Consider the following 22,675-nt stretch of genomic DNA (forward strand, 5'->3'; position numbering starts at 1 on the left):
AACAGAGGCTGAAAAGGCCGCCAGATAAGCCGGATTTAGGATCAAAGCCGGATTGTTTTTTTCTGGAATGACCTGGATATAGACGAGGATTTACTGTGGGAAAATAAAGAAACAGTCGAGGATAAGTGTAAACAAAAAATGGTTCAAATGGCTCTGAGCACTATGGGACTTAACATCTGTGGTCATCAGTCCCCTAGAACTTAGAACTACTCAAACCTAACTAACCTAAGGACATCACACACATCCATGCCCAAGGCAGGATTCGAACCTGCGACCGTAGCGGTCACGCGGGTCCAGACTGAAGCACCTAGAACCGCACGGCCACACCAGCCAGCAAAGTGTAGACAGATAGTAGTGTCTGTTAATATGCACGACCTACAACTAAACGTGTTGATTGACACCGGTGCAGAATTGAGTGCTGTATCTGGGAAAATATTTGAGTTACTGAAAGACAGACCCGGCATCGTAGTTATGCCAGTAACAGGAGTGAAAATTATCGGTGTTACTGGGAAGGCCAGTAAACCGGTCACAAAACAGATTCTTGTCAACTTCGAGATATGGGGGGCACAATTTGAACAAGAGTTTGTCGTCGTGCCAGACTTAACTATGGAAGTAATTATCGGGTTAGATTGGCTATTAAAGTACCGTGCAGTGATTAATTGCGAAAGCAAAACTTTGACATGTACGTCACAAGATAAAACAATAGTAGTTAGTTTTGACAAGGCAGGAGACGGTGTGCATAGGTAATACCAGCATATACACATTGTTAACTGGCCGGATTCTATTGACGTGGGTATGAATTTGAACTACTGTAATGTGAGGAATCTCGGCATTGACAATAGTGTAGAAAGTGAATTGGAAAGTATTGTAGATGGTGTTTCAAACGTAACAAACGAACAAAGACGAGGCCTGTATGAAGTAATAATGAGGAATAAGAGTGTGTTTCCAGACAAACCGAGTATTGGTGTGAAAAAAGATCGTTTGCCAGAAATAATGAAGCTAAAAAACCGATGGTCGCATACGTCGTCATGACGCTATAGCGCGTTTTGCTAAGTTTGCAATCGGAGACTTAGTACTTGTAAAAGCTCATGAGGAATCGAGCGAGATAGACAATGAAATCTCTAAATTAAAGTTTGTTTATAATGGACCATATAAAGTCATTGGTATACCTCACACAAATGCTTATTGCTCAGAGTATCCAAGCTCTGGAAAACTATTAGGTATACGGAACATTGTAGACTTAAAATTGTACCAACCTAGGATTGATTAATGCCACAGAATGGGTAATTTGTACAGTATGTAAATATAGAGTGTAAGATTTAAACGATTTGTTAGATTGCCATGCTTTTGCCTGACCAAGAGGTCATTAAAGAAGTTGTAATTAATAAGTAATTAATTTTACTAAATGATTTAAGAGAGAGTGATTATTTGTCAGTTGAAAAATCCAAGCTGCTAGTTTAATTTTCCAGCTGAGTCACAGTAGATGAAGCAATGTAAATATGATTTTGTAACTAGCTGTAAGATTTCACGAATGTGTGTTTCACTAGTTATTGCCGGTGTACTTAGACGCTGTTTTAAGTTTCAGGCTAATACATGTGTGTGATGATGGACAGTGTTGAGTTATCCACTGTGATAGTGTTAATGGACTCCTTGAGATTACTCGGAAGTGAGTTTTCCCGAAAGAATTCAGTGAAACGGACGTTCTGGAAATGCCGTTACACAGGCGAGTGAGATCAAGCGTGCCGAACAGGCGGGCGCAACAATACTGGCGAGGCGGAGACGCTGTCGGCTCTTGTGCCGCTGTCGGCATTCTTTGTGTTTGCGCGTACGGAAGGCGGAGTTGTTTTTCGTCGCGGACAGCTGATGTGAAAGAATTCTGTTGTCAATATTTATGTTTTTGTCGATCTGCTGTATATTATTTTCTTGTTTAGCGTTAAGTGGACTCTCATGACGAGAATATTAATTATGAAAAGTATATAAAATACATATTCTATGTAATTAATTATTAATTTGCGTATTTTGATATACCTGTTTTTTATGACCATGTACTCTGATTAATTTTATAAATAGTAGTACATTTCTTGATACTGTTAAGAATTTTGATTTTTTGAATAGCTAAATCATTTTCAATGATTTCTATGAATTTTAATATGTTGTCAACCTGTTTTATTTTGTGTAAGATGACAAAGTGGAATAAGGTTAGGAGTGTCTCCACTCAATTATTATGGTCTAAAAACTGCTTTATGGTTAATTAGCCAAATGCTAAATTTTCTTGATGTTTTGAGCATATGCATTTCCGCTGTTTTTTTTTCCTTTTTGGGACATTTTCTGAGTCTGTTTACGTTACACGAACATCCTCAGACAATGTGAGGCACGTGTAACGCCGGAAATGCATATCCTTCTATTTCCATCTATTGTACTATAGATTTTTCCTTATTTTGTCACCTGAAGATATGACATTTCTGTCTCTTTATATATTGTAATTGTTTTACTGTTTGTATATATATATATATATATATATATATATATATTTATGCATTTATGTTGGTTTGTTTTGTGAATATTATTTGTATTTATACGCTGGGTCTGGCCTACGGAAAACTATGCTATCGAACGAGTACATCGATAGGTCGTGTGGAGAACCAAAGTGTTTAGGATCTTTGGTAGTGTTAACTCAGTTGCGTGGAGCCCGGGCAGAGGGGGAGTCTGGCTGGGGTGGTGCAGTGGAGCAGGTGTGTTGTGTGAAGCTCCCGCAAGTTGCCGCACTTTCGGGGTTTGGCAGCATGTAATTGCGCTCGACTTGGGATGATAGTTTCTGACACGGTGTCGCGGACGGGAAGCATTAGCTGGCGCACATCAAGAGCCCGTTTCGTCTGGTGACCGTGTCGAGAAGAAGGCATGCCAACATCATGCTTGTGCAATAGCGACGGCCGACAATGAGTGACTGTCGCCACCTCCTTGATCGACGGCTTCAAACCTTCAATCAACCAACAAGGAAGACTGGAAGCACGTAAAGTTTTAGAACTATGGCAGACCTCAGCTTTTCAAACTTTTAAAATTGTTGCATCACAAAATTACAGCAACTTAGCATGAACGTTTGTTGCTTATTGTCCCAATTGCATTACCAAGCAGGGTCCCTTCCTCTTCCGGAATGAACCCAAGTGTCGTTGAAATTCATTCGATTTCACTGCTTTAATTTCAAAGTTCAGTTAAGGTATTCATAGCTGGCTACAATATTTAGATTACACAAGCACAAATTAAGAGTGCTAGTTTTGCTACCGTATTTTAGCTTACCTGTGACTGCAGCTCAGCTTTGTACGTACTAAATTTTACTAATGTTAATTGTTCAGAATCATTTAATTCAAGTTCAAAGTTAAATCTCTTTTGCGTAGATTCAAGTAGCTTTTGAAATGATTTTTGAGGTAGCCCAAGACTAACCTTATTTTACTGAATTTCGTAGTGCTTCAGAAACAAAGTTCACTATTAATTTCAGTCACTAAATTAACTTTCAGTTTCCCGGTTTTACTAATTCTTTTGCTAAATTAAGTCAGAGTGTAGCGAAATTTATTACTTCTGACAAACTTTCAGTTTTCACACTACACGTGTCAACCTTCAGTTGCCACGCTTCTAGTGCTAATTATATGTGTAATAACCTTTCTTTTTCAGTTACTATAGTAATTGTCCTTAGGACTGGCGACCATAATTTCCCCCAAATCTCAAATATCTAATTACTGCTAGTTAATTGTTAACGTAATGGCCGCACATTTACTTTCTTTATTAACTTTACCCCTTTTCAAAATTAATTTCCACCAGTTTCATTAGCATTTTTCCTTTCATTTAGATGTAACCCTTTCCTCCCTCTATACCGACAAATTAACTTCGGTGACGATTGCTTTTCCCAAATTTCCATTAGGTACACGCAGTTTAATTTTTCACTGTCATTAAGGTCGATAAGTGAGGGGGAGGTTACACAGCCACTCTCTGACCGAATACGCTGAGCTACCGTGGCTCCACTAATCGCGACTCCACTGCTGTTGCACGTTGCTATATATTAAAGTTCCTATCCTTGGACCGTTCACTATTTCTATTTTCCTTCTTTTTCACAGTTCAGTACACGTTCTTCTTGTTTCATGCTTGATCTGTGATCATTTTTTGACGGATTGTCCACTGGGTACTCTTACCACTAAATCTGAGGGGGATGTGGTGGGGAGTTTCCCTCGTAAGACTGCAGCGATAGAGGCTCCGTCTGTGGGCCTATCGAGGCCACGTGACCTGCAAACTGACGATACAACCCCTGGCAGTTCATGCACATGCAGTTCTCTGATTTTACTGCTGGCTGATGCAACTTTTTCTTGTGTATATCAATGACCTTTTATCTACCAGATGCCAAGTTCGTTTTGGTTGCCGATGATACAAACATTGCAATAAATAGCAAATCAAGTGTAGTCTCAGAAAGATCAGCTAATAAAATATCTGTGGACATTAATCACTGGTTCCTAGCCAATTCCTTGTCACTAAACTTTGAAAAAAACACACTGCATGCAGTTCAGAACTTGTAAGGGGTGTCCCACGAGTATATGCCTAACATATGATGACAAGCAGATAGAAGAAGTGGACAGTGTTAAATTCTTGTAATTACAGCTTGATAATAAATTCAACTGGGAAAAGCACACCACAGAACTGCTGAAGCGTCTTAACAAATCTCTATTTGCAATGCGAATTGTGTCAGACATAGGGGATATAAAAATGAAAAGGCTGGCATACTATGCTTACTTTCATTCCATAATGTCATATGGGATTACTTTTTGGGGTAATTCATCAAGCCAAGCTAAAGTTTTCTGGGAACAAATATGTGCAGTAAGAATTATATGTGGTGTGAACTCAAGAACACCCTGCAGAAGTCTTTTTAGGGAACCAGGGATACTAACTACTGCTTCCCAGTATATTTATTCTTTAATGAAATTTGTCATTAAAATGTATCACTTTTTTCAAACCTCAGCTCAATTCATGGAATCAGTACTAGAAATAAGAATAATCTTCCCAAGGATTTAAAGTCACTTAGTGTTGTACAAAAAGGTGTGCATTATTCATGAACACACATTTTCAATAACTTGCCAGCAGCCATAAAAAGCTTAACAACCAATGAAATTTAGTTTAAGAGGATCCTAAAGGATTTATTGGTGGCCAACTCCTTCTACTCCATTGATGAATTTCTCAGTAGAACCAACTGATTTATGTGTGTGTATATATATATATAAGTACAATATAACTTCTGCACAATTTCAGTGCAGTAATGAGTTCATTGTAAGTAAGTGTGTGTATGTGTGTGTGTGTGTGTGTGTGTGTGTGTGTGTGTGTGTGTAAGTACAATCTAACTTCTGCAACATTTCAGTGCAGTAATGTGTTCACTGTAAATCAGAATTATAGTAGTTGTATTACACGTTTATTACCTTATAAATAAATAAATAAAACTTTTTCTATTTTAAATTCAGTGCATTAGTATTTTTGTAAAATGATTCTTTCATATAGTGTTCATTAAAAAATGACGATCATTCCACTTGGGACCTGTGGAATGGTACATTAGCTTATTTGTTTGAGTTGTAAATATTTGTCACGTATTGTTGTTTTTCTGGCATGTTCTACATCCTGGAGGACCTCCTCACTACGGATCAATTGGAATGAAAGTAAATCTAATCTAATCTAAGTGTGACCTCTTTCGCCAGGTCCATTATATTCCTGCTGGACTTGGAGTCGACTGCAAAGTACAAAATTTGGCAGATCCTCTCTATTTTCTCAATACTCCAATATACACATTTCTCATACTTGCACTGACAGACTCCTACTGCTTTCCTCTTTTTAACAACGACATGCAATCTAAGTATTTTACCCCATAATATTGGATGCCTTCTTAACCATGAGCCTGGTCATCTGCAAAATACAGGCTAAATATCTTGCTGTCTTCTACTGCCACTCCCATAACCTGACATTTTCTATGCCAAGTCTGCAGGATCGCTCTTAGATACAGCTTAAAGAGGGTCGGTGACAGCCCACATCCCTACCGTAGACACTTATTCAACTCGAATTCTTCAGGCCAACTACTCCTAGTCATTACTCTCACTGTTTTAGTTTCATATAATCATAATAGCCTTTAGCAATCTTTGATCCAACTTTATCACTTTCAACTTTTCCCACAGTTTTGTGGTGGTTATATTATCAGATATAGTATCATATGCTTTCTCTAGGTCAATTAATGCAACATGCATCTTCACTTCAACCTCTGCACGTCTTTCACATATTAGTTTAATTCTGCTTTCTGTTCTTCTGCTTGTGATTTGTTTCTTTTTCTATCAGATCTCTCAGAACTTTCGAGTACAGTCTTCGAACATAAGGGATCACTGCCAATCCCCTAAAATTATTTAAATCATTACGTGACCCTTTCTTATGCACCGGGCTAATGTTACATATTTTCCTATCCAACAGAACATCTCCACTTAATACTCTTTCAAACAGCCTCCTTAGCATGTCCAACACTTCCGGCGAACCAGACTTCACTAGCTCTGCATATATTGATTGATCCATGTCCTGGTGCTTTCTTCATCTTACAGCGCCTCACAGCCTGTTGAAGAACTTTTGTATCTAAATGTCATAACTCCTCCTGTTGCATCTTCACCTCACATATATATGAAAATTCAGGCTGCTTTCTCTGGAATAAATCCTTAAAATACATTGTCCATTCACCATGGCTAAGATTATTATGATATAACTTGTCACTAGTTGACACTCGCTTTGACTTGACTGTTCTCCATGCCTCAGCACTACGAGCCCCAGCAGTAATCATCTCTACATATTCACATCTTTCATCCCACGTATTTTTTCTTTTTAACACTTCTTTCTTCACCTCTCTATTTAGTGCCCTATATCCGTCTCTATTTTGACCGTCATGCACTCTCAGGAATATCAAGTGAGTTTCTTTTTTCTTTTCAGTCGTTTCTGCGATTTCTGCGTCTGCTGCTCTCATTTTCCAACTACTTATTTTGTGGCCTTCTTTATATGCTCACATCCCTCTTGTATTGTTTTCTCTGCACTCTCCAATTTATTTGCCAGACGCTGTTGCTACAAGTTCTTAGTACTATCTTCCGACGCGCGGGATTAGCCGAGCGGTCTTAGGCGCTGCAGTCATGGACTGTGCGGCTGGTCCTGTGCGGAGGTTCGAGTCCTCCCTCGGGTATGGGTGTGTGTGTTTGTCCTTAGGATAATTTAGGTTAAGTAGTGTGTAAGCTTAGGGACTGATGACCTTAGCAGTTAAGTCCCATAAGATTTCACACACATTTGAAATTTTTTTTTTTTTTTTACTATCTTCCCTTATATTGTCCAAGTTATATATTACGATCTCAGGCTTGTCAGGAAGTTGCGACCTCTTCTGTTCGCCTCCTACTTGACTTCTAAGTATCATAAAATAAGAGAGCCCGTTACAGTAGCGGAAAGTCATAGGAAGGGTTGTCCCACTTTCACCTGAAGGACTGACTTGTATGACGTCCGAATGCTACAGGTAGATGCGGCGTAGGGCGCCAATGTAGAGACGATATCTGTGTAGTCTGTTAAGGGAGGGTGTGTTGTGAATGTGGCAGCTCACTGCTAGTTAACCGACTTTGAACTTGAAATAGTAATCAGTACGAGACGTGGCGATCGTAGCATATCGGTCATTACATAAGAATTCCAATCTCCGAGATCAACAGGGTCTACAGTCGGTCTTCAAAATCGCAGAGATCTTACTTCCACATGCGTTACCCGCCGCACATAACGATCAGAAGTTCTTTTCGAGCGGATGTGACGCCGCCTCTCCGTGTGGCGACCGCTACTCATATCTCTGCCGATATGAATGTACGGCGTCGTGAACACCTGTCTACCAAACAGTATAGGACCTGATAGTCTAGAGGTAAAGCGCGTGCCTAGAAACCGAGAGGTCGCGGGCCCGAATCCCTGTCGGACCACGGAATATTTCAGCCTGCTTTTAACCTATCTTTCACGAGGTGAAAATCTCACCAGGAAGAGACGTGGTTCGAATTCCACTTTACACTGTAGGTCCCCTTTCCCTACTAGAATTCCTGGGGTAGGTCAGGGACATACAATTCGCCGAAATAGCGTCCAGTTGAAAGACTTTGAAAGTTGTCTGTTAGAAAACGCCTTTCCTATAAAATGTCATTTCACAGCTGTAAGACGCTGGTAGGGTGCAGAGAGTCTCTTAAGCACTGTTCTCGTCCGATATGGAATGGTTCAAATGGCTCTGAGCACTATGGGACTTAACTTCTCAGCCGGTCGCGGTGGCCGTGCGGTTCTGGCGCTGCAGTCCGGAACCGCGAGGCTGCTACGGTCGCAGGTTCGAATCCTGCCTAGGGCATGGGTGTATGTGATGTCCTTAGGTTAGTTCGGTTTAAGTAGTTCTAAGTTCTAGGGGACTTATGATCTAAGATGTTGAGTCCCATAGTGCTCAGAGCCATTTTTGAACTTAACTTCTGAGGTCATCAGTCCCCTAGAACTTAGAACTACTTAAACCTAACTAACCTAAGGACATCACACACATCCATGCCCGAGGCAGGATTCGAACCTGCGACCGTAACGGTCGCGCGGTTCCAGACTGTAGCGCCTAGAACCGTCCGATATGGAAGTCACATCTTTGGCTACATAGTAAGAGCGTATCTGTACGCTGGACGAAAAGCCGGAGTTCTGCTGGCCAGTCAGCTGACACGGCAGTTAAGATGTGAGTTAGCTTCGCCGTGCGGGCAGTGTGACAAAGCATCATTTCTCTTCGAGTGATACTAGACCAAGTCGCGTATTTCTCTTCTTCTCACTAGCGTGTTTGGTGTCATATTCTATTACACGATTTTCAGAAGTACGGAAGCGTTTTCTTTGCGAACAAGGTTACATATGTTTCTTCCAATCGAGACTTTGTTCTCTGAACAAGGATATTGGCTTTTCATTAAGTCATCTAAAGGTTTATGTTATGGTTCACGTTACTTATTTAACACTATCTTATTTGATATTATCACGGGGATTTAAGATGATATGAGGTTCTTTTTTGTTCTGTTTTTGATAGTATGTGGCATTGTTTTTCGAAGTAGACCCTTGGAGTACATATGTAACCTTGTTCAAAAATTGTTCAAATGGCTCTGAGCACTACGGGACTTAACATCAGAGGTCATCAGTCACATAGACCTTAGAACTACTTAAACCTGACTAACCTAAGGACATCACACACATCCATGCCCGAGGCAGGATTCGAACCTGCGACCGTAGCGGTCGCGTGGTTCCAGACTGAAGCGCATAGAACCGCTCGGCCACACCGGCCGGTCGTAACTTTGTTACTTTGAATAATAACACAAGAGAGCAGAAATTTGGTTGCCTTAGATCTATGACTTGTACATGGCTAACTTTAGCCTCTGAATCTAAAAACGATCACAGTTTCTGTCTACCATGTCAACCTTTTAAGCTATAGGAGACGCTCTCTTATCTCAAGACTCATATAAAATGTGCGTGTATAGGAAAATAAAGGGAAAACGTACCAAATATGTTACTCAAAGCGATGTAGATGACGCTGAGACAAGACATTTAATATAAGACACAAGAGGGACGCAAATATCTGGAAATATCCCAGATATGGATGAGAAATTTTGAACATATGACGTCACAGATGATGTGCCTCGCAGCATGTGCAGTGACTGGGCTTGGATGTGAAGGGTTGATTGAGGGGGGGCAATACTTGCATATGAAAAATCGGTGCTGATTTCGAACATGTTTCGTAAATGTGATCTGTTCTAAACGTAGAAGTTATCGAATTATTTTCTTCACTGTAACTAAGTGAAAGCTGTTCTTATTTTATGTTTCATTCTTTTTGTCTCTTCTTCTTTTGTTTAGAGACACTATTTAGTAAGGGAAGCGAATGTCATTTACTGGTAACGACGCAAATTGGAAGGTTTTTGTTGCACTGTAGTTTGCAATAAACCAGCGTAGAGCGCGAGACCGATACATGAAATAATAAAACTTATCTCAATTTAAACACATAACTGTCTAACGCAATGAAAAAATACTGCCTGCAACAGGCATGACTCTAGCCCTCAGAGCTCCATGCGCTCAAGTCGCGCACGTGGGCCCAGAGCCAAGCCGAGGTCAGTGCTTGACTTGGGTTGGGGTAATTAAATACGACAGACCGACAGACTCCACCGCTGAACGAGCGACGAGATAGTCATCTGGTGACGTCACTTGTTCAAAATTTCTCATCCATTTCGGTGGTGTTTCCCGATATTTGCGACCGCGTGCGTCATTTATGTCACTTCGAAGGTTTGTAAACGTTAATAGAAACCACCCAGTATAGTTACTGCAAGTTAAATCGTGTTCATCGTCTATAGCTTTTTCTGGAGTTTTTAATCTCTGTACATTCTCGCTTGATGCTCCAACAACAGTCAGTCATCATATGTATATCCCATTTGCCTGGATACCAAGCGTCCATGACATCGGTCTTCATCTTTTCATATGACACGTCAGGAAATGCCGTAATGAGATACTTGAAATAGTCTCCTTCAACTGACTAAGCTTTAATAAACTGCTTCATGAGACTCAGTTTCATTTGCAGAGGCGGAAATGTAATGTTCTTTCTGCGAACAAGTGGGTGATGTGGAATATTTGGAACATCAGACTTCAGGTTATATCTCAGTGGCCAATTCGACTGCTCTCAATCTTCTCTCGAGCTCTGCTGTCCCACATACATAAATTACAGGGATACTTGGTATATCCATATTGCTGGCCAGGGAGAAAGCAGACCATTTTAAGATCAATAGAGATGATCCATTGGTACATGTGATATGGCAACAATTCAATGAATCTCATTATGCTTTCATATTATTCACCCAAACAAACTGAATAACCTATTGAGAGTGCAACATATAAATTTTCATAGTGGAGAAGGACACACTTGGAGCTCCGCTTTGAGCTCTCGATGAGCAATCTCCGTTCTGTTGCGCCATAAGCTGAAATTCCAAACTCGTCCATTAAACCAGTACGTTATGACAGTATAAACATCTATCATAACTTCGAAAGTATTGTAGAAACGCACTTTCTCTTTTGAAAGTAGGATTCCTTAGGTCCCTTTTCAAACAAGTTTTCTTTTTGCACGGTGTTCGTTCTAAACCTTCTTTCGTTAGTCCCAAATCTCGTGCCAAATCATTCAACTTACGCTGCTCAAGTCTCTTGCGAACGGAATCATCTTCAGTAGAAAAATTTTCCTCGTTGGGGTCACCTGGAAGTTCATCAGACTCGTATTGCTGTATTTCCAAACAGGGTAACGCTTTGAAATTTGGCACTGTTATTTGAATGAGGCACTGTGTGTACAGCGGATGGGAAACAGGAATATTCAATTTTACATTGGTTTTCTTGTATCCTGATGTTTACACTATGCAAAAGTAAGAATCACTTGAGTGATCTCTAGTTTCTCGCCAAATCACAGGTACATCAAATGAAAATTTACCACATGTTCCCTTCCTTCACATCCGTAAACTCTCTGTACACTGCTTGCACACTTTGTAAGGGAGCCATGATTTATCTTGATCACCTGTTATTTATCCTTTGACCGTAGTAGAACTGCCACGTAGATAACGAAACGAATTGGGGCTGTTTAAGCACATACAACGCATACTACCAGAGTCAAACGTAAGGAAAATTTTCAGTTTATATATAAATAAAACCTAACCAGTGCTAACCTTGTATACAAACAAGAACATGGACTCCACACCCGAATGCGCTTCGCAATGTCAGAGCGACACACACCTCACTACACTATTTAACGCGTAAGGTGTCAGGAAAGGTTTATGCCAGCCAACAAGAGGACAATAGTTGGTTCCCGTGCTCCAAGCTCGACCTCGCGGAGTGTAGTCACATTCACGTAAGGCACAGACCAAAAATTTGATGTAGTAGAAGAGGTAGAAGAAAATTAAACACAATTTTGAAATTAAGATACGTATTTAACTGTAAGACAGCTCAAAAATTTAACTGAACAGAAATTTAACTCAACAGTGTAATCGAAAGTTATCCCAATTTCTCTTCAATCATTTTTAATCTAGAAGTCACAAATCGTACAAATACGTCCATTTCTGTGTCTTACTTCGTAGCTGATCCGAACACAATTCACCGAGTACGTTCTGCCTTTAGCGGAACTGCTATAATCGTAAACACCCATCGGCATTTAAAATATTCATTTATTTGCATGCATATTACAGTAAATACCTCTACATCTACATCGACACTCCGCAAGCCTATGTACGATGCGCGGCGGTGGGTATCCTCTACCACTACCAGGCAATTCTTTTCCTGTTCCACTATCAAATAGAGCGAGGAAGATCTACTGGCACGACTTCTGGTCTCTGCACTAGAAATTGAAGAGACACCAGGTGGGATGGACAGTGTGTACAAGAACATGTTTCGTAGGTACAATGTCTGTAACAACGTTGTCGGTCGCCACATCGAGCCGCTGTTGTTAATGCATCAGTGCTGTTCTGCACGTACAGTATGCTGGGCTCTTTTTTGTTTTGGAATAATGTAAATACGTAATGTTGAAGTAATACAAACAAATGTGCTTAAAGTGCTGCGCAGAGTGGCAGCGCGGTTAGAGGCGCCATGTCACGGACTGCGCGGCCCCTCCCGCCGGAGGTTCGAGTCCTCCCTGGGGCATGCATGTGTGTGTTCTTCTTAGCTTAGATTAGTTTAAGTTGGTTTAAGTAGTGTGTAAGACTAGGGACCGATGACCTCTGCAGTTTGGAACCTTAAGAACTCACACACATTGTAGAAGAAGGCTATATAGAGAAGCTATCGAAATTTATAAACATCACGATAATTTTAATAGGAAAGAGGAGGCTATGAAACTTAGCGATATATGGACAGTGACTCTACAAAATTGCTAACAATTTTTATCTTTGACAAGGTGGTAATCGATAGTCAACCTTATCTTTGCTATGGATTATCACTGCTCATCACGTGTCACCTGAACCACGCCCCCCTTTCTCACAATATATAAGTCGCTCTCAGACACCCGACCAGTCAGTCGGCAAGACTCAGCGGAGCAGCGCCTCTGAGGAAGTCCAACGCAGTTCTGAACCAAACGTAAGGAGCAGAAAAGTTCTTGGACCACGACCTCACATCCCGGAAAGTATATCAACAGCCAACTCACACACATTTGAACATTTTTTGAAATGTGCTTAAGTGATAAATGGATGTTTCGTTATGCTTCCTTTCGAAATGTGTCATAATAAGTGCAGTGCGTGACGCCTAAATCAGTTTCTCAAGCAGAAATGTAAAACATCTGAATTGAAACCGTCGTAGAACGGAAACGGTACGTTTCCGGACATGAGTTCATAATCAAAATATTATGTACTCACTCCCCTCTACAAGTCCTAGAAGTTTTTAACGGCAACTTTCGACAGGTGTTAGGCTGTACAAAGTGCAGGCTATACCTGCATCGCAAGCGTTCTCTCTATAAAGGAGAACGCATTCGCACTTTTAGATTGCGTTGAAATGATTGATCGTCTTGGTCGCACTTTTACGTTAGTTAAACGCATGTGCCAGACCTCAAAATGGTTCAAATGGCTCTAAGAACTATGGGACTAAACATCTGACGTCATCAGTCCCCTAGACTTAGAACTACTTAACTCTAACTAACCTAAGAACATCACACACATCCATGCCGAGGCAGGATTCGAGCCTCCGATCGTAGCAGCAGCGCGATTCCGGACTGAAGCGCCTAGAACCGCTCGGCCTCAGTGGCTGGCGTCAGACCTCCTTATGCTTTCCGTTGCGCCATGAAAACCCTGCCTGCTACCGAATATTTTCATCGGTAGAAGTCAGATTGCGTTGTTGTTCATTCACAGGTCAATATTTTGCTCATAAAGGGCACTAGGCCAATATTTTTAGGTCATAAATACCGAAGTCAGAAGAGCTAAGCGCTCAGTTTAAATTTAAATGGGGAACAGGAGTCTTTCAACTCGCACCAGACCATACAGTCACTCGGAGCTGTTGCTACGAGAGGCGACCAATAAGTAATGTAACATTTTTTTTTCTGAAAGCAGGTCGATTTTGTTCAGGATTACAATAGAAAACCCTATGTTTCAACATAATCTGCCGGCCGTTGTGACCGAGAGGTTCTAGGCGCTTCAGTCCGGAACCGCGCTGCTGCTGCGGTGGCAGGTTCGAATCCTGCCTCAGGCATGGATATGTGTGATGTTCTTAGGTTAGTTAGGTTTAAGTAGTTCTAAATCTAGGGAACTGATGACCTCAGAAGTTAAGTTCCATAGTGCTTAGAGCCATTCGAACATAATCTCCTTTCAATGCGGCTGTCTTACGCCACCCTACTGGGAGGGCCTGACCGCCCGCATCGTACCACTCTACTGGTCGACGTCTGAGCCAACGTCTTGCTGCATCATTAACCTCCCTGCCACTCATGTACTGCTTCGAGAGGAGGGCATCCTTCATTGGGCCAAACAGATGGACGTCGGAGGCGCGAGGTCCAGGCTACAGTGTGGATGAAGAAGAACAGTGCAATAAATTTTTGTGGGTTCGTCTCGAGTGCAGAGACCTGTGTGAGGCCTTGAGCTGTCATGAAGAAGGGGAAGTTGGCTTGCATTTCTGTGGCGACGAACGCGCTGAAGTCGTTTGTTCAGTTTCCTGGGGGCAGCACCATACACTGCCGAACTGATTCTTGCACCTTTAAGGAGGACTTCAAGCAAAATAAACCCTTCAGAGTCGCAGAAGACGGTCGCCATGACTTTACCACCTGAGGGTGCGGCTTTGAACTTTTTTTCGGATGAGAGGTGTTGCGGAGCAACTCCACGGATTGCCCCTTTGTTTCTGGTTCAGATTCATAAACCCATGTATTATTGACTGTGATGACGTTCGTCAAAAAAGTAATGTCACGATCAGCCTCGTAACACACGAGCAGTTCCACACAGATGGACATTCGTTGCTGTTTACGGTGTTGTGTTAGGCAGCTAGGTTCAAATAGCTCTGAGCACTATGGCACTTAACATCTGATGTCATCAGTCGCCTAGAACTTAGAACTACTTAAACCTAACTAACCTAAGGACATGACACACATCCATGCCCGAGGCAGGATTCGAACCTGCGACCGTAGCAGTCGTGCGGTTCCGGACTGAAGCGCCTAGAACCGCTCGGCCACCGCAGGCTGCTAGGAAGCCAGCGAGCACACACCTTTTAGTACTCCAAATGGTTGTTGCGTGTGTCAGCACTGCCAACAGAGACGTCCACTTGTGCAGCAAGGTGTTCGATTGTGATCCGTCAATCGCCTCGAATGAGAGTGTCCGCACGTTCCAACACTGCAGGAGTCACAGCTGTGTGCGGCGAGTCGGCACGCGGGAGATCAGACAGGTTTGCGTGACCTTGTTGCTATGATGACAGGCACCTCGCCCAACGACTCTTCGTCCTGTTATTCATTGCCAGGTCTCCGTAAAAATTCTGCAAACGCCTGTCATTTTCTGCGATGCTCTGGTTGTCCGCCAAAAGAAACTAATGAGAGCTCTCTGTTTGGAATACGCCTCTGTTACAGACGCCATTTTGAAGGTTATGTATAGCGCCGCCACGTACCGGAACTTCATCAAACTACAGGGGCTGAAGCAGGATTACACAACAAATTCCGCATTTTTCCGTTCGAAATTGTCCGAGAAGTCTTGCATTACCTACAGAACGCCCCTCATATTATTACCAGGACTATACGGAGAAAATTGTACCGCACAGGCTTCGGCAGCCGGCGACTGACACTCGTCACAGTGCCTTCCTATGGCTTCGAGACACTCAGTGTAAATAAATATTTATAATACATAGTAAATTTATAGTGCCATACTATAGCTGGTACGTGGCCCCTTTAATACGACCTTGCACAACCCATACAACGACTATTATCAGGACGGAAAACGCGATGGCGAATCATGGCTGGTAGTCATACTTTGATTTACACATATTTAATTTACTAACATAAGGTCCCTTCAGATAATTCCCCCACAATCTTCAGAACAATGCAGCAGTTACTTAGCATAAGTTCTTATTGAAACAGGACAGTTATCAGAACCCAACAAGTATAACCATAAAATGCATATAAAATCAGTTAAGAAACAACTAGCAAACACAGTACTGCCGTGGCTTCGCCACACTTAACAAAAGCTTACAACTGACAGTACAGTTCTTATCAGGGTGGGCCACATAATTGCATTTGATTACTACAAGGCCCAATACGGCCCAAACAACACTTAAAACTCACGTGGTTAACCGCAATTCACTATAACATGGATATGTAACAGAAGCAAGAAAGATTGCCATTAAACAAACCCAGATTACACTTTACGTGATTACACACTGTAACTTAAATAGAGATATGACATCGACTCAACAAGCACTGTGGACTGTGTATTAGTACAGAGAAAGTGGCTGAAATGGCTCTGAGCTCTATGGGACTTAACATCTGAGGTCATCAGTTCCCTAGACTTAGAACTACTTAAACCAAACTAACCTAAGGACACCACACACATCCATGCCCGAGGCAGGATTCGAACCTGCGACCGTAGCAATCGCGCGGTACCGGACTGAAGCGCCTAGAACCGCTCGGCCACTGCGGCCGGCGCATTAGTACAGAGACAGATCACTGCAATTAGCCCAAAATTTCATGATAATCGATAGAGAGAATTTAATTATTTTACACCTGCTCTATTTACTAACGTCTACTTAGTTGCAGGTCTATCTTTATGTAACTAAAAAAATTGTTTAAACATCAGAAAATGACAATCAAATTACAAAACGCCGTTTACTTGCCTTGGCGGAAAGGAAAGATATACTAAAATTTTGGTGTGGGGTCTTCGCCCAAAGCAATCCAGTCGTGGCAGGATTACGTAAACACAGCAGGACCTAGGCTGCGGGTTACAGCTCACTCCCCACCAAGGCGTTGGCACTTACAGCAGCTTTTGACAAACACAGAACTATTGCAACTCTCTGAATCACACACAAAAATACAGGGCAGAATCCTCGCACCACACATACGTGCATCAGTCTACAAAATGTTCCGTCCACAGCAATGACTGACCTTTAAATTGAAAACATTCGAGGACGGTTCACCGATAATAGTAATATCACGTAGATGCAGCTTTCAATCACTCAATACCCTTAATAATCAATTAGAGAACAACAAGTACAGTTATAACTAAGACTTCACTGTGAAGCCAACATTTAACCCGCTCACACGAAGCTCATCCACTTACCTTTCGATTAACGGCTGTGTAAGTTCCACAATCATCTAGCGAGTGAAACGCCTCTTAAGACGTCGCTCAGCCACATACACTAACGGCCAACTTGCTTGATGTTTGCACACAGCCCAGCTCAGCGGATCAAGCAGCTTAACCACTTTACTTCAGGTACCTTTCCCTTGATAGAAATCACGAAACTTGGATCTCCGAGCTCCCCCAATACACAGACTTGCCGACCAATACAACTCCGCGGTATATCACACTGATAGGGCACATCCGGTCGCAGTCGACACTCCTTTCTTCGGAGATGCCCCAAGTCCCTCAATGTTTTTCTTTCGAAAGCTGACGGCCGGCTCTTGAAGCCCACCAACCCGGAAGAAAAAAAAATGGTTCAAATGGCTCTGAGCACTATGGGACTTAACATCTGTGGTCATCAGTCCCCTAGAAATTAGAACTACTTAAACCTAACTAACCTAAGGACATCAGACACATCCATGCCCGAGGCAGGATTCGAACCTGCGACCGTAGCGGTCACGCGGTTCCAGACTGAAGCGCCTAGAACCCCACGGCCACACCGGCCGGCAACCCAGAAGAAAGCCACACGATATCCAAAGATCACATATAACCTCAAAAATCGATCGCAACGATATAACGAGCATACCCGGTGCTGGCGCCAGTCCGCCACGTCTCAATAGCAATTTTTCTTTTCCACCCTCGTGTCTTTCTTGCCATTTGTCAATAAATAAATAAGGCATTTGGATCAGGAACTGAACCGGATTAACTTGTTGTTGCGACGGAATCACAATAATGGCTCAGCTGCAGTACCTACTGTTCTGTAAACACAGAGTTGGTTAAAATGGTAAGGTTCGCTGCCGTGTCTAATCTCGGAAACGTTTCGTGCCTCGCAATCATAACGTCCCGCCGCCGGGCCGCGTTCTCCGGTAACGACCGCGGTAAAAGCTCGCGATATTTACGGCGATACGACTGCGTGCGTTGTCGAACGCGCCTCTGCAGGGCCGTACGTTGCGTAGAAATCTTTATCACTCTGACGAGCACGGGAGGCAGAGAAATAAAAACCCGCTGCAAGCGATGCTGATAAATGTCGCAGATAGTGTGGCCATCGACCTGCCCCGGAATGGTCTGACTCGCGTGGAACGTGTACAGTTGTGTCGACGACGGACCGGGCAATGGTCGCCTTCTCTTCTGCCTTGTTCTCTCATGAAAGTATAAGATAGAAGCAGGTGTCGTTATAATCCACAGAGTGTTCAATTTAAGACACACAGCACTCAACCCACGTCACTTATGAATTACTGTCCGATAGAACTGCCTTCATTCCCTGCAGCAGTACAGAAAATTGGATATTACCACGCCATTCTCGTCACCATACGTTAGGATTGCTGTCAACGGCTGCTGTCAGTGCGTTGACAAACAGTGGGCGGTACTGTCAAAAATAAAACGTAGTAAGGTAAATGGAGGTATTTTCGTGATACGAGTAATTTCGTAATATTTTTTGTTAGTCCACTCTACCACAGTTTTTGGAGTAGAAACACACCACTTCGGATTGTCGTCTCAAAAATGTTCAAATGTGTATGAAATCTTATGGGACTTAACTGCTAAGGTCATCAGTCCCTAAGCTACACACTACTTAACCTAAATTATCCTAAGGACAAAAACACACACCCATGCCCGAGGGAGGACTCGAACCTCCGCCGGGACCAGCTGTATAGTCCATGACTGCAGCGCCTAAGACCGCTCGGCTAATCCCGCGCGGAAGATTGTCGTCTCTCGGGCCATTATTGTTGGCAGATATTACTGGCTGAGCTCCATGTACTAACCGTCCTACAACTATAACGAAATTATCTTAAACATATCACGAGCTTACCTATCGTACCACGAGACTACCTACCAATGTCGGTGGTACTTGATCATCATTTAAAATTTCTATTGTTCTTGTAACATAAAAACAGGTATACTTTTATTTGTCGTTGATCCTGTTCATATGATATAACTTTAAAACTTTGTGTTCTGTGTTGCGGCAGTTCTTGTCATGGGGGAGCCTCGTCAGAGAGGTCCACCACATGAGAGTCTTGGGAAGTGATTCCAGTGGTGGTTTTCCGTTGACTTCCACCGATGATAATGAAATGATAATGAGGACGTCTTGACACCCAGTCCCTGAGCGGAGAAAATCTCCGACCCAGCCGGGAATCGAAACCGGGCCCCTTGGCGTGACAAGCCGCAGCGCTGACCACTTTTTTTTTTTTTTTTTTCGTTTTTGTTCGTTGTGTCTGCTCGAGGCGGACGTCGCAAGACACCCGTTTCAGTTCGTCGTTGATCCATTAACTCAGTTCTTTTTTTTTTTTATTACAAAGGGCAGCTAACCCTCTGACCGAACACGCTGAGAAACCGTGCCGGCACCACTGAGCTATCGGGGCGGACGCTAATACGATATACTAACTGAGTATGTCGGCGTTGTGCGGGTATTTATTTTCAGCTGAGCCCAAGACTTCGTACGTGTGGAATTTATTTTTGACATAAACCTTCATTGTGTAAAACGTTTGAAGTAGTGTGAGTGAGAACATAAACGAAGAGCTGGTTTTCTTCACTAACACAGCAAAGAGCCACGACGAGCTGGCTGTGCTGAAAGCAACTGACACTAAGGTCCAAGCCCGCACTGTGCAGTGTCTAGCCTCGTGCTTAGTTTATGGTCGTGGCATAACATAAGCTCATCGGAAATCGTACAAATTTAAAGCGAAATGGTAAACTAGTTGGAATAAGCGAGGTTCTGGGTATAAAAACTCGCTCGTCTGTGTCACCTCCCGTCAAAATCTCCGCTTATATGTTGTTGGAGGGAAGTAACTTTAATCCTCTGTGAGTGAAGGGTTCTGAGGAGCGAAGCAATACATGATGCTTTCGATCGCAGTTACGTTGCGCCTCAATTTCGGGGGGTGTTTCCAGAGAGCGAGTGAAAGCCCGATGTTCTAAAGCCACAGCAAGTCTCGCCTCACGATCTTCATTGAATTCTTGAGACCGCATTGTCAGTCTTCTAGGCGTTTAATCGTAAATACAACGAAATCAAATTCTAATGACTAGGCACTAAAATCAAAAAACAAGCTGAATAAATTTATTTTTCGTAGCAAAGAAGAAAAATAGAACCTTTCAAAAGAAGAAAAGCAGTGTCACTAAGTATTTAAGACACAAAGAGAAATAAGATAAGACTGTGACGCTAAATTCTCACTGACGTAAATTTCCGAAAGCACATCTGTCACTGACTTTAGAAAGTAACAGAGCGATCTATTGGTTCTTTTGTGTACTACTAAACATACAGCGTCAGCTATTGGTTCTTTGGAGTATTACGCCGTGATGTTTAAACATCCGAGTTTAAACATCCGAGCTACTAAACTGAGCAGACGATTTTAGATAACCCGTTAATTTACAATATCTTTTTCCCCGTGATACGATTTTGATGACATAAAGCTTTAGCGTGTTCAGACAGACACGACTGTTTTGTAGTTTTATTATTAGTGTAGTAGATAGATATAGATAACTGGATGAAATGCCTGCACGTTAGAGAGTGAAAAAATGTCGTACCTATCTCAAATATCCTTCCCTTTATCTTACATGACAAAGTAGAACAGCGCATGATGATAACAATTAATTTTCACTCTCGCTGCCAAATATACATGTACTTAGAGATAAGGAAATATGGAGCTCAGTTCTGGAGCAGTAAGGTAACCACAAGAAAGCGCAGGTCATTCTACGAACATTGGTGAAAACTACAAGACTCTTTGGTAATTTAGTAGAATGAACAGCAGAAAATTGAATCTACTAATACTCATATGTATAAATTGTGGCAAAGTACGAAAGGAATTAGGAAGCTACGCCATCTCATACTAACAAAAGACATGGGTCACTTTTTGATTGGTCATGCATCTTGCCTGACGTACTTGTTTAGAACAGGTAGATGAGACGACGATAAATGCCGCTGTGAGGCATTAGGAAATGGTGAAGAGTTGGTAACGATGTACACTGAAGTGGTCAACTTAGAAGCAACCGCAAACCTGTGGAGGTTACCAATATCTGAAATACTATAACAGATAGGGAATAAGTAAAGAGTAGGGAAGAAATTCAGGTATAAGTTTTAATATAAGCAACAAATTTAAAAACACAGACAGACAGAATAGCAGGACAGTGATAAAAGTAATCAAAAGACATTTCATATATATACACCGACGGAACTAATCGATATTTATAAAAATTTATGGATATGTTCATCACTTGATGGGTACCGAATGATTAAACTCTCATTCAGTTCGGAACTGATGGCCATCATTAACATCAGCACGAGGTGTGACGAGGTGCCGGCCGTTGTGGGCGAGCGGTTCTAGGCGCTTCAGTCTGGAACCGCATTGCTGCTACGGTCGCAGATTCGAATCCTGCCTCTGGCATGGATGTGTGTGATGTCCTAAGGTTAGTTAGGTTTACGTAGTTCTAAGTCTAGGAGATTGATGACCTCAGGGTTAAGTCCCATAGTGCTTAGAGCCATTTGAACCATCTTTTGTGACGAGGTGTGACCCCCAAGGGCAAAAATACACTCATATATTCGATGTGGCACGGAAGCAAACAGCCTCCGTAAGTCATCCTCAAAAAATTTCTCGTCATTTCTGAAATATTCTGCGTGTCTATTCATGTACACTGCTGGCTGGGGACTGTTAGGAAAGTGTATATCTTTCTATCTCATCCCAGGTATGCTTTATGCGTACAAATCAAGGGATCAGAAAGGACAGTCTTCCGTATATTCCTCGAACTGTTTGTTTTGTGACACTGCGTGGAAAGTCGGCAAAATAGCCGGGAGTTCGGTGTGCAGAGTACATGCCCCGCCGTACCACATCCACATGACGCCGCGAAGCAGAAGATGACACGGCGGCCGGCCGACACACCTTGAGTCTTCACTGCCGGGGCCAGGATGAGGAGTTCGTTTTTGGTGTGAACTTCAGTGTGGTATCATGCGTCATCCTTCTGGGATAAGCCATTTGGTACTGTGACCAAGAATGGTATGACAACAGGGTACACTGTTCTTGTCACAGACTGACGAGCGTTCGGCCTTCCTTTCACAATTAACAAATCCGTCCTACTGCCATATGCAATCGTTCCCCGTCCCATAATTTTAGGAGTTAGAGAGGTATGGTTCCCTACAATCACTGCTTCTCACAGGGTCGTCTACGGACACGACGATGACTGCACAAACACTATGGCGTCGACGCACAGCATGTCGGGAAATCGATCCAGCGTCCACTGATGTGTTTGCAACAGTTGCAGCTGGCTCTCTGCCTGGGTATCTGCTGTTGTCGTCTGCCTATTCGTCAGAGAGACGGTTTAGCAATCCTACGACC

The sequence above is a fragment of the Schistocerca cancellata genome, chromosome 2 (genome assembly GCF_023864275.1).
Source record: "Schistocerca cancellata isolate TAMUIC-IGC-003103 chromosome 2, iqSchCanc2.1, whole genome shotgun sequence".
Lineage (NCBI taxonomy): Eukaryota > Metazoa > Arthropoda > Insecta > Orthoptera > Acrididae > Schistocerca > Schistocerca cancellata.